At 39.5% G+C, this 20,999-nt stretch overlaps 1 long non-coding RNA gene across 3 annotated transcripts; it reads left to right on the top strand.

Annotated features, from left to right (window-relative positions):
- Positions 1-513: 513 nt before the first annotated feature.
- Positions 514-19,931, top strand: LOC142175540 (uncharacterized). 3 transcript variants are annotated; one of them, XR_012704663.1, is made up of 2 exons: positions 514-19,247; positions 19,491-19,931. It is a non-coding gene; the product is annotated as an uncharacterized LOC142175540 (long non-coding RNA). The 3 variants fall into 3 exon arrangements; XR_012704662.1 differs by having other exon boundaries at positions 19,484-19,931; XR_012704661.1 differs by having other exon boundaries at positions 19,456-19,931.
- Positions 19,932-20,999: the final 1,068 nt, after the last annotated feature.

Below are 20,999 nucleotides of genomic sequence, written 5' to 3'. Positions count from 1 at the left end.
TATAGACTATACTCCTTCCGTCCATTTTAATTGATTTTTCATTATTTTTTGTGGTTCACAATATTTAATTTTTTCAGATATCAAGAAAGAACTATGTAACTTCTTTTTTCCAAAGTTGCTCTTAAAATTAATTTTTTATTATTCTTTGTGGTTCACAATATTTAATTTTTTCGGATATCAAGAAGGAACTATGTAACTTTTTTTTTCCAAAGTTGCTGTTAAAATGAATTTTTTATTATTCTTTGTGGTTCACAATATTTATTTTTTTCGGATATCAAGAAGGAACTATGTAACTTTTTTTTTTTCAAAGTTGCTCTTAGAATAAAGAGCTTAGGAGTGCTTAAGAGTATTTGTTGTATTTTTAGTGATTAAATTACGGTTAATATAGTTATTATTTTATTAATTAATATTAAAAAGAGAATGTTTTAATATATATGAATATAAAAAAAGTTAATTAAAGTGAGCGGAGTAAGTAGTTTTTAAATATAAGCGTTAATGTTCATTAAAGAAGAATCTACTTTTTGCTTCACCAAATATGCCCTTGGTCGGCCATGCAAAAGAACTTGGATATTGGACATTGCGCTATTTATATAAACAGCCAAAACCCTCACAAATTTTTGCCCAGAAAGGAAGAATGAGAAAGCATCAGAGAAAAAATGGGATTTTCAGTAAAGGGTGGTTGCCCTCTCTCTGCTTTATGTCCATGATTTCTCCGTTCTTAAAAAACCAACAACCCTTTGAAAAAAAGAACAAGAAAAGGAAAATATTACAACAGCTGATTTGCAGTGCACAAATAGCCATTCTCGTCAACAGAAAAGTTTTCTCCGTCAATTTGGTTCTTGACTCTATATAAATATAAACAGCCAAAACCTCTTGAGTCTCTAGAAAAAAGGGGCTATTGTTATGCTCTTCCTTTTTCTGCTGCCGCTGCTGTTACAACAGCTGATTTTGCACAAGTAGCCACTTTTATGTCCCTTTGTATTTACAAGGTGACAACTGATTTGCGCAAATAGGATACTGAAATGGGCTGTGATGATGATTTGCTTCTTTCTTTCTGGGCAATATCTACTTTACATGCGTTGAGAAAAAACCGACCCGTATCTTGGCGGGGCGACCCGTGTATGGCAGTAATTTGCAAACCGGTGTCTTGCAGCCATGGCGTGTGTCTGCTTTCTCTTTGCATGTTCATAGAATATACAGCAAAATCTGAGCCCTAGATACCCATTTTGGGTTCTTTAGTTTTTTCTTGAAAACCCAATTTTCAGGTGTAGTTTCCCATCAATTTTTTAGCTCAAAAGTTGAGGCATTTGGAGAAAAAAGGGGATTTTTAGCTCAAAAAATGAGGCAATTGGAGAAAAATGAGATTTTTTAGCTCAAAAAATGAGGCAGTCGGAGAAAAATGAGATTTTTAGCTCAAAAATGAAGTAATTGGAGGGAGGAAAAAAGAAATTTTTTAAGCTTAGGAATGAGGTAATTGAAGAAAAAATGTGTGTGTGTATGGGGGGGGGGGGGGTTAGCTTAAAAAATGAGGGAATTGGGAAAAAATTGGGATTAATTGGGATTTTTTGAGGGTGGTTGACCATCTCCAGCATGCCCATGATTGCTAGTTTGCATCAGCTCTAACCGACAGCCCTTTTTGTATAGGAAAAAGGTCCAAATTTACCCCTAACTATCAAAATGTTCTCCAATTTTCTCTAATTGGAGAAAAATGGGGGGGGGGGGGTTAGCTTAAAAAATGAGGGAATTGGGAAAAAATTGGGATTTTTTAGCTAGACGATGAGGCGATTGGAGAAAAAATTGGGATTTTTTGAGGGTGGTTGACCATCTCCAGCATGCCTATGATTGCTAGTTTGCATCAGCTCTAACCAACAGCCCTTTTGTATAGGAAAAAGGTCCAAATTTACCCCTCAACTAGCAAAATTTTCTACTTTGAGAAAATACAACCGGTATCATGGCGGGGCAAACCGTGTGACCGGTGCCTGCAGCCATGGCGCGTGTCTACTTTTTCTTTGCATGTTCATAATATACAGCAAAATCTGAGCCGTAAATCTTTTAGCTCAAAGAATGAGGCAATCGAAGAACTTGACAATTTTCGTCATGCCTATGATTTCTAATTTGCTTTAATCAGCAGCAATTTTTGCATATGTATGAGTGTGTGTGTGTATGTATTGTCTCTTTTTGTCTCTCCGTCTGTGACTACTTTGCTCCTGCATTTTCAGGCAAAGCATAGATAAGAGAGGAACTTTCCAGGATTCGAACTCAGGATCTCTTGTTTGGTGAAACCCATGTCATTTTCTTCTTAGTATTAGCTCAAAGAATGAGGTATCAGAGAGAATTGTGGTATATGCATGTAAAAATTGGATCTTTTTCTATAGCCATGTTGTTGTTGTTGCTCCTGGAATTTCTTCTGTTTCTCCTGTTGTTGCTACTGTTGGGCTGTTTTATGAACCAAACAGCAACAGATCAATGTAATAACAGGGAGAATTTAAGGCTGTGATGATAACATCAGGAGGCTGTCTTCCCTTGTCCTAAGCACCGTTTTCTGATACACTCACGAAAATGCCTCGATTGAAACATACATGCCCTGGAGAGGTTGCAGCCATGGCGGGGTAACCTGGAGAGATGATGCGCATCTATACATATGTTTTTTGATGGAAAATTTCGAACCCGGGTCTGTACTGCGGCAGGGTACTATTCTTCCACTAGACCACTTGTCCTTCTTTACATGATGCACATGTATATTGTTTGGATACGAGTCGGTTTTCTCCGTGACACATTCGGCCATTTACTTTACAATGAGATTTATATGTTTGGGAGGTTCAAAAGGATTAGAGAACTATAACATGAAGCAGAAGGCCAAATGAAAATGGCAAAAATCTCATTAGTTCAAGTCTGAGGCTGCTGGATTCAGAGAGTTGTGGGGAGTTGTTTGAGTGGTTGCCAGCAGCCAATAATCACTCAATATTTCCCAATTTCGGACCACTCTTTAGCAAAATAAGTTCGACGAGGCAGTGAAGATTTTCACTCTTTACTCATCAGATGGTTGAGCTTTGCTATATCTTGGCGTGTCAGCTTTTGGTTGGTCTTATGAGATATGGCAGCTATTTGGTTTCCGTGTCTCACAAAGGCTTCTCATTCAGCTTGCAGCCATGGCAGAGTTTAGCTTATGCCTGAGAAGAGGCTAATCTGAGCCTCCCAAGTATCTGTATGCTTTCAAAGATGGAGTCTTTTTTATGGAAGTCGAGAAAGGTTGACATTTTCTAAGGGTGGTTAGTCTCTTTCTCTGAAGTTCAGTATAGCCAATGAATTTTCCAGTACTTTTGTTACAAAGATAAAGAGTAACAGCCCTTTCATCAACTAATGCCAATTATGTTCTTGATGATGATGACGGCGACGACGATAGCCATGGTTATGGCAAACAAACAACAACAAACCCAGTGTACGCATATCTTATCCCTTACCTGGTGAAGGTAGATAGGCATGGTTATGGCAATAAGAGAAAATACATATTCTGCCCCCTATTGTCCAGGAAAACCTGAATCCTTAACCCTGAACTTTGTGAATGAAGCTATGATGATATTCTCCCAGAAGCTTGAAAATCAGATTTTTGAGCTGATTCGTATCTTGGCTAGGCAAAGGCAGGGAATTTATGAGGTAAGTTCTTATGTGCTTCTCACAAAGGTATCTGCTTTTTGCAGCCCTGTCGGATTTGGCCTTCTTTTCTGATAGCAGTAGTAAATACACCCTCCGTTCCAATTTATGTGAACTGAAAATGTCCAAATTGCTATAGAAAAGTTTCCATCTTTCCAAAGAGGCAGTGATGATATTGCTATCCTGAGCTGAAATTGGAGGCATGGAGAAAACCGACTCGTATCTTGGCGGGGCAAACCAGGATCATGCAACTGATTCATTTTGCAGCCATGACATTGTCGTCTTCTCTTTGCCCCATTTTACACAGATCTGAGCCTCAACCCTTAGTAACTTTAGCCCAGAAAGGAAGAATGAGGCATCAAAGAGAGAAATGGGACTTTCAGTAAAGGGTGGTTACCCCCTCTCTGCCATGTCCCTGATTTCTCCATTCAATAAAGCAACAACCCTTTGAGAAAAAAAAGAAAAGAAAAGGAAAATGATTCTGCTGCTTCTGCTGCAATAGCTGATTGCACAAATAGTCAATTTTATGACCCCTTTATATTTCGAAGGTGACAACTGATTTGCACAAATAGGATACTGAAATGGGCTATGATGATCTTTTGTTTATTCCTAGGTTATCTACTTTTACATGTGTGGTGAAAGATCCGACCCGTATCTTGGCAGGGCAACCCGTGTATGGCAATCATATGCATACTGGTGTCTGCAGCCATAGTGTGGTCCCTTTCTCTTTGCATGTTCATAGAATTACAGCAAAATCTGAGCCCTAAAAACCCAATTGGGTTCTTCAGTTTTTTCTTGAACACCCGATTTCAGATGCAACAACAACCCAGTATAATCCCACTAGTGGGTCTGGGGAGAATAGTGTGTACGCAGACCTTACCCCTACCTTGAGACTGTTTCCGATAGACCCTCGGCTCTCTCCCTCCAAGAACTTTCCACCTTGCTCTCTGAGGTGACTCGAACTCATAACCTCTTGGTTGGAAGTGGAAGGTGCTCACCATTAGAGATGCAGTTCAAAAAATGAGGCAACTGGAGAAAAATGGGTATTTTTTGAGGGTGATTGACCATCTCCATCAAGCCTATGATTTCTTTTTTACTTTTAGCCTGTGTATGTTTCTTTTTTCCTGATTTTGAGTAATTTTACAAAAGAGGCAGTGATGATAATATTGTCTCACTTTCTGGGCTAACACAATCGGACATTGAGACAATCGACCCGTATCTTGGCCTGGCAAATCCCCTCTTGTGCATGCAACTGGTGATTTTGCAGCCATGGTGTGGTTGCCTTCTCTTTGCCTGATATAAATGCAGATCTGAGCCTCAAATTCTGGGATTTGAAATCAGGTACTCTTGTTCTTTGGAATCTATTAGCGTTTGGCCCATATTTTAGCCCAGAAAGGAAGAATGAGACAACAAAGAGTTGGGATTTTGGGATTTTCAGTAATGGGTGGTTGCCCCTCTCTGCTACGTCCATGAGTTCTCCATTCATGAAACCAACAACCCTTTGAGAAAAAAAAAGCGACAAACCATACAATCCAAACAGCATCTGTTGAGTATCTACTTCTGTGAAAGGGGCTATGCTCTTCCTTTCTCTGCTTTTGCTTCTGCTACTACAACAACTGATTTAAACAAATAGCCGTTTTTATTGCTCTGCATTTGAAAGGCCTTAACTGATGTTGATCTTCAGGGGTCACCTGAAATGGGTTATGATGATGATTGCTTCTTTCTGGGCTATCCACTCAAGGCAGTGAGAAAATCCAACCCGTATCTTGGCGGGATGACCTGGTATGGCATCATATGCAAACCGGTGTCTGTTGGGGTAGAGAGGCTGTTTCCGATAGACCCTCGGTTCTCTCCCTCCAAGAACTTCCCACCTTGCTCTTGGGGTGACTCGAACTCACAACCTCTTGGTTGGAAGTGGAGGGTGCTCACCACTAGAGATGCAGTTCAAAAAATGAGGCAATTGGAGAAAAATGGGGATTTTTTGAGGGTGATTGACCATCTCATCAAGCCTATGATTTCTTTTTTACTTTTAGCCTGTGTATGTTTCTTTTTTCCTGATTTTGAGTAATTTTACAAATGAGGCAGTGATGATAATAATGTCTCACTTTCTGGGCTAACAAAATCGGGCATTGAGACAATCGACCCGTATCTTGGCCCGGCAAATCCCCTCTTGTGCATGCAACTGGTGATTTTGCAGCCATGGTGTGGTTGCCTTCTCTTTGCCTGATATAAATGCAGATCTGAGCCTCAAATTCTGGGATTTGAAATCAGGTACTCTTGTTCTTTGGAATCTATTTGCGTTTGGCCCATATTTTGGCCCAGAAAGGAAGAATGAGACAACAAAGAGTTGGGATTTTGGGATTTTCAGTAATGGGTGGTTGCCCCTCTCTGCTACGTCCATGAGTTCTCCATTCATGAAATCAACAACCCTTTGAGAAAAAAAAAAGCGACAAACCATACAATCCAAACATCTGTTGAGTATCTACTTCTGTGAAAGGGGCTATGCTCTTCCTTTCTCTGCTTTTGCTTCTGCTACTACAACAACTGAATTAAACAAATAGCCGCTTTTATTGCCCTGCATTTGAAAGGCCTTAACTGATGTTGATCTTCAGGGGTCACCTGAAATGGGCTATGATGATGATTGCTTCTTTCTGGGCTATCCACTCAAGGCAGTGAGAAAATCCTACCCGTATCTTGGCGGGGTGACCTGGTATGGCATCATATGCAAACCGGTGTCGGTAGCCATGGCGTTGTTGCTTTCTCTTTGCATGTTCATATATACAGCAAAATCTGAGCCCTAAAAATTTTTTGTTGAACACCCAATTTCAGATACAGTTCTCCATCAAATTTTTAGCTCAAAAAATGAGGCAATTTGGAGAAAAGATTGGTTTGTTTAGGGTGGTTGACCATCTCCACATGCCAATGATTTCTTTTTCCTTTTAGCTCTAATCAACAGCCGTTATTGTATAGGAAAAAGGTCCAAATTTACCCCTTTACTATGCTAAAAAGCCTTGTTTTGCACTTAGTACCTTTTGTGTTCAGGTAACATGACTTCAAACCAAAAGCACTTTGCTTTCCCAGTGAATGCAGTTGAGAAAATCCTACCCGGTTCTTGGCGGGGTGACCCGGTATGGCATCATTGTAAACCGGTGTCTGCAGCCAAGGCGTGTGTCGCTTTCTCTTTGCATGGTTCATATATACAGCAAAATCTGAGCCCTGAAGTCTACAACCGTTTGATGGTCTTCTTAAGCTTACGGCCATGTCGGGGTTTAGCTTATGTCTCAGAAAAGGTGAATCTGAGCCTCCCAAGTATCTGTTTGTTTTCAAAGAACGAGGCTTTTTGTGGAACTCGAGAAAGGTTGAGATTTTCTTAAGGTGGTTACTCTCTTTCTCTGCAGTTCAATTTAGCTAATGAATTTTCCTGTACCTTTGTTGGAACGAGAAAGCTTAACAGCCCTTTCATCAGCAAAATGCCAATTAATGGGATGTCGAGGTTAAGCTATTGCAATAATAAGCAGTAAATAAGTATTCAACTAGAGGGCAAAAGTAGAAAATGCTGTTTTAAGGGACAAGACTTTGAGACAATCAGCAGTCACAGAGCTCAGAGAGAAGAGAGGAGGCTTGCAGAGAGGAGGAATTCTACAAGGGTTCTTGCCCCTCTGCTACTCCAGTGACTTCTATTTGAAAAAAAATAAAATAAAATCAAACAGCCCTTTAAAATCGAAGAATTAACCTAAATAGCTACCCAACCAATGGTACTCTGGTTCTTGTTTTAATTTTTTTTTTTTGACTCAGAATGATCCTTATGTTTCGGTGTTGTACTAAATTCATCTCTGCAACTCCTCTCCCTGCCCCACCCTAAAAAAAAAAAGAAAACTGACGCTGTGATGACACTTTCTTCTCTTCTTTCTATGAGCAAATGAATGAGCGAGAGAAATAAAGGGACTCAGTATCTTGGCTGGGCAACCTGGATGGCAAGTGAGTTTTGTGCATGCAACCAATGTTTGCAGCCATGACAATGTCTTCATTCTCTTGTCTTATCGACAGTTCTGAGCCTCTATTTACTTTTTAATAGCTTGTTTGGAAGGTTGTTACCCAGTGTATTGTGTTGTTATTTAGGGTGTCTTTGGTATGAAGGAAAATGTTATCATGATGCAATCAGTTTTTGGTTACCAATGTATCCCTATGAGAAGAAGAAAATTGGGAACTATCAGTTTACAAAAGAGGCAGTGATGATAATAATGTTTCACTTACTGGGCTAGCAAAAATCGGGCATTGAGGCAATCTAACCCGTATCTTGGCCTGGCAAATTCCCTCTTATGCATGCAACTGGTGATTTTGCAGCCGTGGCGTGGTTGCTTCTCTTTGCCTGATCAAAATGCAAAATCTGAGCCTCAAATTTATATATCACTAGACCATAACATCCTTCCATTTTAAGCTAAGCAGTAAATAAGTATTCATCAGAGGCAAAAACTAGAAAGGTTGGTGCTCTAAAATACTTGGCTTTGAAACATGCAAATGATAAATAAAGAAGAATGAGGCTTGCAGAGAGGAGTCTTACACGGGTGGTTGCTCCTTTCTGCAACTCCAGTGACTTTTCATATGGAAGAAAAATATCAAACAGCCCTTTAAATCTCAGGGAAATTGTATTAATTCCCTGTTGAAATTTTTGTCCTAACATTAAACGCTCGGCCATTGGTATTCTGGTTCTTGTTGTAAGGTTTTTGACTCAAATGGTCCTTATGTTTAGGAGTTGTACTAAATTCATCTCTTCAACTCCTCACCCAAAAACAAAAAGAAACTGAGGCTGTGATGATACTTTCTTCTCTTCTTTCTCTGAGCAAAACAATGGGGAAAGAGAAATAAACAGACCTGTATCTTGGCGGGGGAACCTGGATAGCTAGTGATTTTATGTCATGCAACCGGTTTGCAGCCATGTGATGTCTTCATTCTCTTGTCTTATCAACAGATCTGAGGCTCACTTTACTGTTTGTCTTTGCCATACTGGATATATTTATCATGATGAAATTAGTATTTTTCCTTGAGCCGAGGGCCTATCGGAAACAGTCTCTCTACCTATATAAGGTAGGGGTAAAGTCTGCATACACACTACTACCCTCCCCAGACCCCACCTGTGAGATTACACTGATTTTTTTTTGTTGTTGAAGTCAGTATTTGGTTACCGATGTATCCATATGTGAAGAGAAAAGTTGGGAAATTTTCAGGAGAGAGCCAAGTGTTTTCGTTAAAGAAAGTTAGCCTAGAAAGAGAATTGACCCTAACAGAGGGAAGGGATTTTCTGTTAAGGGTGGTTGCCCCTCTCTGTTGGCCTAATGATTTCTATTTTAGCAACTAAACCAACAGCCCTTGTTGATGAAATAGTCAGAGGAACAGAAACTATGAACAATTCAAAATATGCATGGATTTTCTTCAATCTACAGCTTCAGCCTAAGATCTCAGTGTGTGTTTCATTTTCCTCCTTTCAAGTAATTGTACAAAAGAGGCAGTGATGATAATAATGTTTCATGGGCAAGCAAAATCGGGCATTGAGGACTAGCCGACCGGTATCTTGGCCTGGCAAATCCCTGGATCGCCTGCATTTGAGGCTCTCTCTTTTGCATGCACCTGGCTATTTTGCAGCCATGGCGTGGTTGCCTTCTCTTTGTTAGTGAAAAATGCCGTATCTAAGCCTCAGATTTCTGGGAATCGAACTTGGGACCTCTTGTGCTTTGAAAACATTTGCTCCAGGTTTTACAAAAGAATGAGGTATCTCGGAAGGGTACTTTTTCTTCTCATGTAAGCCCATGATTTCAATCCAAAAGCACTTTGCTTTCTCAATGTAGTTGATAGATGGATATATAGATAGAAAATATGAGCTGTGATGATAATCATATTCTTTTTCCTTCTTTCTCTGTGCAACTCAATCCAGCAAGAAAATGAAGGGACCCGTATCTTGGCGGGGCAACAAGGTTGGCGGTTTCCTGTCATGCAACCGGTGCTTACAGCCATGGCGATGTCTTCATTCTCTTGTCATATTTTCAATTCAATATATCTGAGCCTCATTTTTTCTCTTATGGTGTCTTCGGTATGATGGAAAATCTTTATCATGATGAAATCAGTATTTGGTACCAATGTATCCCTATGAGAAGAGAAAGGTGGGAAATATTCTGGACAGAGCCAAGAAATTTCCTAAAAAAAGGTCAGCCCAGAAAGAGAAATGAGGCTAACAGGGAAGGATTTTCTGTGAAGGGTGGTTTCCCCTCTCTGTTGTGCCCCATTGATTTTCTTAGCTACTAAACCAACAACCCTTGTTCATGAAATACAAACAGCTTTTCAGTTGCAGCTTCAGCCATGTGTTTGTTTTTCCTGCTCTTGAGCGATTGTACAGATTACGGAAGAGGCAGTGATGATGAAGTTTCACTTTCTGGGCTAGCTGAATCGGGGACTTGGACAACTTGACCCGTATCTTGGCCTGGAAAATCACTGGATGGTCTGCATTTGAGGTTCCCTCTTTTGCATGCAACCAGTGATTTTGCAGCCATGGCGTGGTTGACTTCTCTTTGCCTGATAAATGCAGATCTGAGCCTCAAATTCTGGGAATCGAAATAGGCACTCTTGTTCTTTAGAATCCATTAGAACTCAAGGATATAGTGGTACGAGCCCATAGAACTGACCCTGTTCAATTAAGGTCGTCGTTTTTTTTAGATGGAAAAGTGATGGACCTATAGATCGTGGTATAAATGAAGGTCGTCATTGAAATCCATTAATGTCTGCCTCTAAATTTTAACTCAAGCTCCAGATCATAAGAATGAGGTATCAGAAAGATAAAACATCGAGGGTGTGGCAGAACACTTATTATAAGTTTATCCCAGAAAGGAAGAATGTGATATCAGAGAGAGATGGGATTTTCTGTAAAGGGTGGTTGTCCCTCTCTGCTATGTCCATGATTTTTCCATTCATGAAACCAACAACCCTTGAAGTAAAAAAGGAAACAGGGAAATAGCCACTTCCTCTGCTTCTGCTGCGACCACTGCTGATTTACACAGATAGCCGCTCTTATGGCCTTGTATTTAGAAGGCCACAGCTGATTTGCACAAATAGGATACTCATATGGGCTGTGATGATTGCTTCTTTCTGGGCTACCGACTCACGGCATTGAGAAAATCCGACCTGTATCTTGGCGGGGCAACCCAGTATGACATCATTTGCAAACTGGTGTCTGCAGTCATATCATGTGTCGCTTTCTCTAGGCATGTTCATATACAAAAAAATCTTGAGTCCCAAAATCTACGTCAACCTTTGATGGTCTTAAATGGATGGTCGTTTTCGGGAACTGGAAACCCACTTGGGTTCTTCAGTTTTTCTTTAACAAACCCCATTTCAGATGCAGTTCTCTATCAATCTTTTAGCTCAAAGAATGAGGTAGTCAGAAAAAACGGGATTTTTCAGGGTGGTTGACCGTCTCCGGCATGCCTGTGATTTCTATTTTCTTTTAGCTCTAGCCAAGAGCTCTTTTTGTTTATGCATGTGTTTGTGTAACCAACCCACATATATTAAGGATCATTTTCTCCTGTTTTCTGTTACTGTTACAGTTTGTTCCTCAGAGGCTGCGGCTGCGTTTCCATGGCAAAACAACAGCAAAAGCATACAACTTGAAATGGAAAAGGGAAAATAATGGGGCTGTGATGATAATTTTACTAAGCAAATGGCATCGGGCATTGTTATTTCAGGCCCGTATCTTGGCGGGGCAATCCATATTATAAGGTTTGCAGCCATGGCAGTGTCAAATATCTCAGTGCCCGAGTTAAATTACAGATCTGAGCCTCAAATCTTCCATCCAAATCATCTCTAATGAGCAAAATGAGATGAGAGTTACCCCAGAAAGAAGAATGAGGCCAACAGAGAAGGATTTCTTGGAGGGTGGTTGCTCTCTCTGTTTGGCCTATGAATTTCTGCATAAACCAAAGCAACAACCCTCTTCTTTTCTCTTTTTTTTTTTTTTTTTCAATTGGTATATTTAGGGGTGTTCATGGTTCGGTTTAGTTGACCAAAAGAGAAGGAAAATATCAGTTTCCATTGATGTGATGTTGATAGCAGTAGTACTCTCTCCGTTCATTTATGTGTCCTGAAACTGTCCACAAATTGCTATGCCAAGTTTTCATCTTTCCAAAGAGGCAGTGATGAGATTGCTATGCTGGGTTATTATTTGGGAGATGGAGAAAACCCGAATCTTGGCGGGGCAAACTCGGATCATGCAACTGGTTCATTTTGCAGCCATGGCGTTGTCGTCTTCTCTTTCCCCCATTTTACACATATCTGAGCCTCAATTTCCTGTCTTTAAATAGGGGTCCTGAAAACGGCTATATGTGCACTTCCCCCACTTTACTGTGTTGAGAAAATCTGACTCGTATCTTGGCAGGGCGACGTGGTATGGCATCATTTGCAAACCGGTGTCTGCAGCCATGACGTGTGTTGCTTTCTCTTTGCTTGTTCTTAAAAAAGCAAAATCTGGGTCCTAAAACTTTTAGGGCAACCATTTGATGATCTTGAATTGGACGGTCGTTCTCTGGAACCGAACACCAAATTGGTTCTTCAGTTCTTCATGAACACCCCATTTCAGATGCAGTTCTCCATCAAAATTTTAGCTAAAAAATGAGGCAATCTGAGAAAAAATGGGATTTTTTCAGGGTGGTTGTCCATCTCCAGCATGCCTATGATTTCTTTTTTTTTTTGGTTCTAATCAACAACCCTTTTTGCATATCTATGATGTGTGTGTATGTGTGTATGTATTGTATGTCTCTTTCTGTCTCTCTATCTATCTGCGACTACTCTGCTCTTGTGTGGCTGCGTTCTTAAGGCAAATCAGCACAAAAACATAAACAAAGGGTCTACAACAACATATCCAGTAATATCCTACACCATGGGGTCTGTAATCACACCTTTCTTTCTCGACGATCAAAGAGTCAAAACTAGCTTTCGAGCTAACCAACCATGGAGCTACCAGCCAACAAGCAAAACGAGTTCTCAGTCACCGATAACTAAGCTTTGACAAGGGAAAGGGGGACCAAACCATTAGGAGGAAGAAGCAGATGGAAGACAGGGTCACTTGTGAAAGAACTAGCTGAAGGGGACCATCACAGTTAGGGCGGTGGATTACAGGCTAGCTCACCAAGAACATAAGGAGAGGTTGGGGAAGACTTGGCTGCGGCAAGTCAAGGAGAGGTTAGGTCAAGGGATTTCAGACAGAAGTCTTGCCTGCTAGGCAAGAGGATAGCAAGTTCCAAATTCTGTCTCGGTAGGACATGTATTTTTATTACTATGCAATTCATAAATGGAGTAGTTAATGGTAGGGTTACCATTATCCTTTTTGTAGTGACGAATCTTGTATGTGTTCCTAAGAAAAGGTAGGAGGAATCAATGAGAGGACATCGGATTTTCGAATTGAGAGAGATCAAGAATTCTCACCATTTCTTAGATTCATGGACCCAATTCAATTCAGTGGGATCTTTCATTAACATTTGTTTCCACCAAGAACGTTTTCTAAAACTCTTTGACCCCCGAATTTGGAGTATCCTACTTTCACGCAATTCACAGGGTTCAACAAGCAATCGATATTTCACGATCAAGGGTGTAATACTCTTTGTAGTAGCGGTCCATATATATCGTATTAACAATCGAAATATGATCGAAAGAAAAAATCTCTATTTGATAGGGCTTCTTCCTATACCTATGAATTCCATTGGACCCAGAAATAATACATTGGAAGAATCCGTTGGGTCTTTCAATATCGATAGGTTGATTGTTTTGCTCCTGTATCTTCCCAAAGGAATGTGTGTGTGTGTGTATGTATTGTATGTCTCTTTCTGTCTCTCTATCTATCTGCGACTACTCTGCTCTTGTGTGGCTGCGTTCTTAAGGCAAATCAGCACAAAAGCATAAAAAAAGGGTCTACAACAACAACAGCAACAACATACCCAGTAATATCCCACACCGTGAGGTCTGGGGAGGGTAGTGTATACGCAGACCTTACCCTTACCTTGTGAGGATAGAGAGGCTGTTTCCAATAGACCCTCGTCTTAGGAAAGCATAAGCACCACATTAATGAAAATATAGCAATAAAAAAAGGGTCTCTTCGTGTTAAATTGTCTTTTATAGATCAGAGTGTTTTTACTATACAAAAGTGGAGGTCCAGACCCTGGTATGAACTATGATGAATGAGGCCAACATAGAGAAAAGGGAATTCTTGTAGGATGGTTGCCCTCTCTGCTTGGCCGATGATTCTCCATCAACTAAACAACCAGCCTCTGCAGAAATACATACTAGTACTGATTTCTGATTTCTCTGAGCTTAAACCAAACATCTCTGATCCTAGCTTTTGGTTGTCAAATATTATCCGAATGGGCTCTATGGAAAGGTTGTCATTTTTCGAAAGAGGCGGTGATGATATTGCTAAACGTGGGCTGATATTCAAGGGCGTAGAAACTGTCTGACCCGTATCTTGGCAGGGCAAACCCGAATGGTTTGTGATTGAGGCTTCTCTGTCACATGCAACTAGTTCTTTTGCAGCCATGGTGTAGTCGCCTTCTCTTTGCCCCATTTTAAGCAGATCTGAGCCTCAGTTGTCTCCCATGTCTTACTTTGGGTGTATTTGATTTGGCGAAGCCCTCGTAGATTTTAGCTCAGAAAGGAAGGAGGAGGAATCAGAGAGAGATGGGATTTTCTTAAAAGGGTGGTTGCCCCTCTCTGCTATGTCCCGTGATTTCTCCATTCCTAAAACCAACAGCCCTTTTAGGAAAAAAAACAAGAAAAGGAATATGATAAACCATTCCAACAACACCCCTTTAGTATGTGCTTCTCTAAAAAGGGCTTTGCTCTTCTTTTCTCTGCTTCTCCTGATTTTCACAAATATCCACTTTTATGGATTTGTATTTGGAATCCACGACTGATGCTGATCTTCATAGATCCAGAAAATTTCACCGGATGCCCCTTTTGAGAGAAGGTGTTTAATAATGATCCTATATGTGCAAATCTCCCTCACAGATCACCTGAAGTGGGCTATGATGATTGATTCTTTCTGGGGGGTCTTTTGCACAGCAGTGAGAATTGGCCCAGAAGGAAGAATGAGGCCAACAGAGAGAAAATGGATTTCTTCGAGGGTGGTTGCCCTCTCTGGCTGGCCTATGATTTCCCCACCAGCCAAACCAACAACCCTCTTCCTTTTGTTTTTCCAGTTGGTATATTTGTGAAATTACATAGCTTTTTAAGCAAAAGAGAGAATTCTGAGGCTGTGATGATACTGTCTTCTCTTCTTTCATGAGCTAATCATTTGGTCAGGAGAAGTAAAGGGAGTCTTCTCTTCTTTCATGAGCTAATCATTTGGTCAGGAGAAGTAAAGGGACCCGTATCTTGGCGGGACAACCCGGATGGCAAGTGATCTTTGTGGCATGCAACCGGTGTTTGCAGTCATGGCGATGTCTTCATTCTCTTGTCTTATCAACAGATCTGAGCCTCCATTTTACTCTTATAGCTTGTTTGGATGGTTGTTACCCAGTGTATTGTATAGTTATTTTAAAAGGGCGTCTTTGGTATGATGGAAAACATCAGTAATTGGTTACTAATGTACAACTCTGAGAAGAAGAAAGTTCAGAATCAGGTGAGAGCCGAGAATTTTCCTAAAAAAAAGTTGGCCCGGAAAGAGAAATGAGGTTAAGAGAGTGAAGGGATTTTCTGTTAAGGGTGGTTGCCCTTCTCTGTTGTGCCAATGATTTTCTGTAGCTACTAAACCAACAGCCCTTGTTCATGAAATGCAGAGAAACATCATATGCTTTTTCAATCTACAGCTTAAGCCATGGATCTTTGTGTATATGTGTTTCTTTTTCCTCCTTTGGAATAATTTTACAAAAGAGGCAGTGATGATAATATTCTTTCACTTTCTGTGCTAAACAAATTGGACATTGTGGACAATCCGTATCTTGGCCTGGCAAATCCCTTGTTGTGCATGCAACTGGTGATTTTGCAGCCATGGCATAGTTGCCTTCACTTTGTCCGAGCAAAATGCAGTATCTGAGCCTCAAATTTCTGGAAATCGAACTCGGGACGTCTGGTGCTTTGAAAAATGTGGTATGCGTGTGAAAGATAGATCTTTTGTATATACCCTTGTTGTTTTTGTTGCTGTTGCTTTGAGCCGATGGTCTATCGGAAACAGCCTTTCTACCTCCACGAGGTAGGGTAAGGTCTGTGTACACACTATCCTCCCCAAACTCCACTTGTGGGATTACACTGGATTTGTTATTGTTGTTGTTGTTGTTATATTTGTGAAATTTTCCCATAAAAGAAGGCAAATATCTGTGCCATTGATGCAATGCTGATAGCAGCAGTAGTAGTACTCCCTTCGTCCAATTTATGTGCCTTGAAACTGTCCAAATTGCTATGGAAAAGTTTCCGTCTTTCCAGAGACGCAGTTTTGATATTTGCTAATCTGGGCTGAAATTTGGGGCATGGAGAAAAACAGACTTGTATATTGGCGGGGCAAACCCGATCAGGCAACTGGTTTTGCAGCCATGGCATTGTCATCTTCTCTTTGCCCCCATTTTACACATATCTGAGCCTGAACTGCCGTTGTTGCCAAATGGAACCCATTTCATTTTATCTCAAAAAAATGAGGCAACGGAGAAAAATGGGGATTTGTTTAAGGGTGGTTGACCATCTTCCGATATGCCAATGATTTCTCGTTTGCTCTAACCAACAGCCCTTTAGAGTATGTATGTCGGCGAAGTGCACATATAACCGTTTTTAGGACTCCTATTTGAAGAATAGCTGAAATTTTATAAAAGTGATAGCATCTTACAGTCTACAGATTAAAGAGGCTCAGCCCAGTTTGTAGAATTAGGCCAACAGGGAGAAAAGGGAATTCTTTGGAGGGTGGTTGCCCCCCCGGTTTGGCCTATGATTTCTCCATCAACCAAACCAACAACCCTCTGCAAATGTGATGCTGACAACAGTAGTACTATTCAATGTTCTGATATTTCTGGGCTAGCTTAGACCAAATGTTTTTGGTCCAAAACATCCACAGATCTGAAAATTCCACTTGTTTTAAGTAATTTTTTGAAGTTCTCCAAACAGACTCTTATTGAAAAGTTCCCGTTTTTGGAAAGAGGCAGTGATGATATTGATAGTCTGGGCTTATATTCGGCGCATATCGATAATACAGCCTGTATCTTGGCATGGAAAACCTGGATGGTTTGTGATTAAGTCTTTTCTTTTAGGTGCATCTGGTTCTTTTGCAGCCATGACATTGTCGTCTTCTGTTTGCCCCATTTTTTTGCTGATCTGAGCCTCAATTTCCAACTAGTCCTTTCCAGGACGCAAATTCCGGACCTCTTTGGTGGAAACCCATGTCATTTTGTTCTTAATATCGTCTCAAGGAATGAGGCAAGTTGTTGTTGAGGCTGCAGCCGTGGCGGTTTCTGATGAACTTAATGCCTGATAAATTGAAATTTGAGCCTTGTTATATTGAGAAAACAATCTGAGTGGTCCTTAATGTATCGGGATCTGACTATTTTGGTCCTTGATATATACTCCTTAACAGAAATGGTCCTTTATGTTTGAAAAAGGTGAACAGCTTTTAGTCCAAAACCCTTACACTTAAAAGAAGACATCAAAGCTCCAGTTAAGTTTAACAGATCTTTTCTCCTATTCTTGCTGCCATTGGGCTGTTTTATGAACCAAACAGCAAGAGATCAACGTAAGGACAGGGAGAATTAATGCTGTGATTGTAATGCCTTTTTCTTTTTTGAGCAATTTGGTTTAGGCGTTGAGATGATAACAGCCATATCTTGGCGGGGTAACGTGAGAAGGTTGCAGCAATTACAGTTTCTGAGTTAAACCCAATGCCTGATTCAATTGAAATCTGAGCCTCTTATGTACATGATGCTCATGTATATTATATGTATACTACATACCTATATACATACATGCATGATGCATGCATTCATATCATGAGAAAATGTCCAAAATGGTCCCTTATCGAGGCAATGATGATATTTAAATCTATCCTTCTGAGCTAGTAATTGAGCATCGAGAGTAACCGGCATGTATCTTGGCCGGGCAATGACCCGGATGCATGTGATTTTCTTACATGCAACTGGGGGTATTGCAACCACGGCGTGGCTGGACTTTGCCTGAACATGAATAAGATCTGAGCCTCCATTGTCCCTTATATTTTACTCTGGCTGTATTTGACATGGAAAAAACGGTTTCAGCAAATAGATGAAGCAAAAGGTGAAACAAAAATGGCAAAAGTCTCATTAGTTTAAGTCTGAGGCTGCTGGATTGACAGAGTTGTGTGAGTGGTTGCCCCTCTCTGTCATTCTTAGCAGCCAATGATCCACTCAAAGTTTCCCAATTTCAAACCACTCTTTAGCAAAATAAGTTCACTTAGGCAGTAAATATTTTCATTCTTTACTCATCAGATGGTTGAGCTGAGCTTTGCTATATCTTGGCGTGGCATCTTTTTGGTGGTCTTGTGGATATTGGAGCTATTTTTTGTTCCTGTGTCTTGCAAAGGCTTCTTAAGCTTGCAGCCATGGCGGGGTTCAGCTTATGTCTGAGAAAAGGCAAATCTGAGCCTCCCAAATATCTTTTTATGTTCAAAGCACAAGGCTTTTTATGGAACTCAGAGGAAGGTTGAGACTTTTTAGGGGTGGTTTCTCTCGTTCTCTGAAGTTCAATTTAGCCAAAGAATTTTCCTGTACTTTTGTTATAAAGAGAAAGTTTAACAGCCCTTCAAGAGAAAATACATATTTTGCCCTAAACTTGTCCGGAAAAACACGAATCCTAAACCCTAAAGTTTGTTAATGAGGCTGGGATGATATTCTCCAGGAAGCTTTAAAACCAGATTGGCTGAGCCTTTTTCTTTCGTTCTTTGTACGCTCATGTTCTTTCTTCTGCATAATATCAGGAAGAATCCTCATTTCAAAAGATATGAAAAAAGTCCAAAGAGAAACGAAGTGAATATTGAGGATTCATATACTGTCTTTAATCAGTTTGATATTGAAGCTAGTTGTTGCTGCAGTTATCTACACAATATTCAAACTTTCATGCCTTTGTTTCAATCTTGAACACTCGAAGTTTCAGAGGCAGTGAAGATTATATACAATGAAAATGAAAAGTGAAGAAGATTAGAGTTGATTCACGGCCTGGCTTGGTGAGTCCAATCGGAAGGTCTTTCTTATAAGGCAGCCGTAGATTGTGCAGCCATGGCAGTGTTAACTCTTCTCTTTTTTCCTTTTCTTTTTTTGATTAAATAGGCGAAAATCTGAGCCTCATTTTAACGTAGTTTATGTACACTTTTTTACTAGTCTTTCTGGAAATAGATTTTGATTACCTTCATTATTGTGGAACCATTGAAGTCAACAGCTCCGGATTCCAACTCTAAATCCTGAAGAGAAATGGGGTTTCTGGGTTGAGTACAAGCATTTGTTATATTGCCAGTTCGAGTGACTTTCAATCTGGATGAGGAGCTTGACTTTTCTCCTTCGGACTTAAAATTCGGTCTTGATTGGGTTGATGGAAATTGGATCCGCCTGCATGAAAAGGTAATAAATTTTACCTTCTCCAATTTGCTTGTGTTTATTTAAGGTCAATTTTGGCTAACTTTGAACTGCATCTTGGAATATCCTCAAACTGAATAATGATCGCAGTACTACTTTATGATTAATACGTTTATGTTGTGCTTAAATTTTTGTTACGTCTTCTATAATTGAACTGCTATCGCAAAGCATGTTACAGAGTAAATTTGTGCAGCTATCAATATCGTTAATCAGTACTGCAGTTTATAGGCATTCAGAAATACAAGAAGGAAAAACCAGCTTATGTCGCATTGCCTCAGGCGGCCCTCAGATTGACTATTTCATGAGGCCTCAAAAGTGCAATTCTCTGATTCTTGGCTACTGAAGTTCAGAGCTATTGCTTTGTTTTTGAATGTTATTTGCTATCAATTGCACCATGATCTTTCTTTTTCTCACCCAATAGTGTTGATTTATATGAATGATATATCTGTTGACAAATTTTTGTGCTGAATATTTTGCAATTGCAGCATCCACTGGGTGATGATCATGAGATCAATCATGTCATTTGAATTAGTTGAGATACGGAATGTATTTTACAGCAAACTTTATTTGCATCCACTGATAAATTGTATGAATAAATTTGGAGCTCAAAACTTTATTAGTTCTCATGTCTTCATAGTACAATCTAAGTTTGTTTTGTGCTAGCCTAAATATTTGACTGCTGTAAGTTAAATGGTTATCATCTGTGTTAAGTTAATAATAATCTTTTTACCGATGATTGCAGCCATGGCAGTGTTGATTCTGCTGCTGCGTTTTTTAATTAAATAGGCGAAAATCTGAGCCTCATCTTTAACTTGGTTTATTTACTTTTCTTTGCCAAGTCTTTCTGGAAATAATTTTAGATTAAAAAATAACTTGGGAAGAACTTTCTTCATTTCTTTTTTCAGGCTCTCTTCTTATACTTCTCGTTCTTTATTTGAGGATTTCACTTCTAAAGATGTGGACTCTATTGGTCAATAAAACTGGGATATCATAAGCCAAAAGAATAAATGGAGTAATTTATCAGTCTAAGCCTCTAAGGGTGTGTTTGGTATGAAGAAAAATGGGTGGTTTTATCACTTATTTTCTCTTGTTTGATTGGTGAGTGAAAGATATTATTTTCTAGTATTTGGTTAGAGTATTTCCTAGTACCATGACCAAAATGAACTCCTGCCTCCATCATCTCTTCCAAATTTATGTTCCAATATCTTCTTGTCATTTCTCTCCAAACCCCCCCCTTTTTTTTTTATTCTTTTTCAAAAAAAAAAAAAGAGACGAGGAACCCTGAAATGAAATAAATAATTTTTACGATGGAACCTTCTCTTCTACCGTAGAATTTACATAAAACCAAAGGAACTAATGTGCTACTTTAGTTTTTCACACAAGAACAACGTTGAAACTTGAGCTCGATAAGATAACTAACACGAAAATATTTTATTTTGTTGAAAAAGAAAATATTCTTTCTATAACGTGAAAAGAAATTATATTTTATTGAATAAAAGAACATATTTTTTCTACTATCATGAAAAGAAAATATTCAATTTGTTGAAATGAAATAAAGTATTTTTTCTACACCATAAAAAGAAAGTACTCGTCTTGTTTGGGGAAAAAAATACTTTTTCTATTTCAGAAAAAAAATACTTAGTTTGTTGAACTGAAAAAAAATAATTTTTTTATATCATGAGAAAAAAATACTCATTTTGTTGAAATGAAAAAAAATATTTTTATACATCGTAAAAG

The sequence above is a fragment of the Nicotiana tabacum genome, chromosome 21 (assembly GCF_000715075.1).
Source record: "Nicotiana tabacum cultivar K326 chromosome 21, ASM71507v2, whole genome shotgun sequence".
Taxonomy (NCBI): domain Eukaryota; kingdom Viridiplantae; phylum Streptophyta; class Magnoliopsida; order Solanales; family Solanaceae; genus Nicotiana; species Nicotiana tabacum.
The sequence above is the reverse complement of the archived record's forward strand: the minus strand, read 5'-3'. Positions and strand labels throughout refer to the sequence as shown.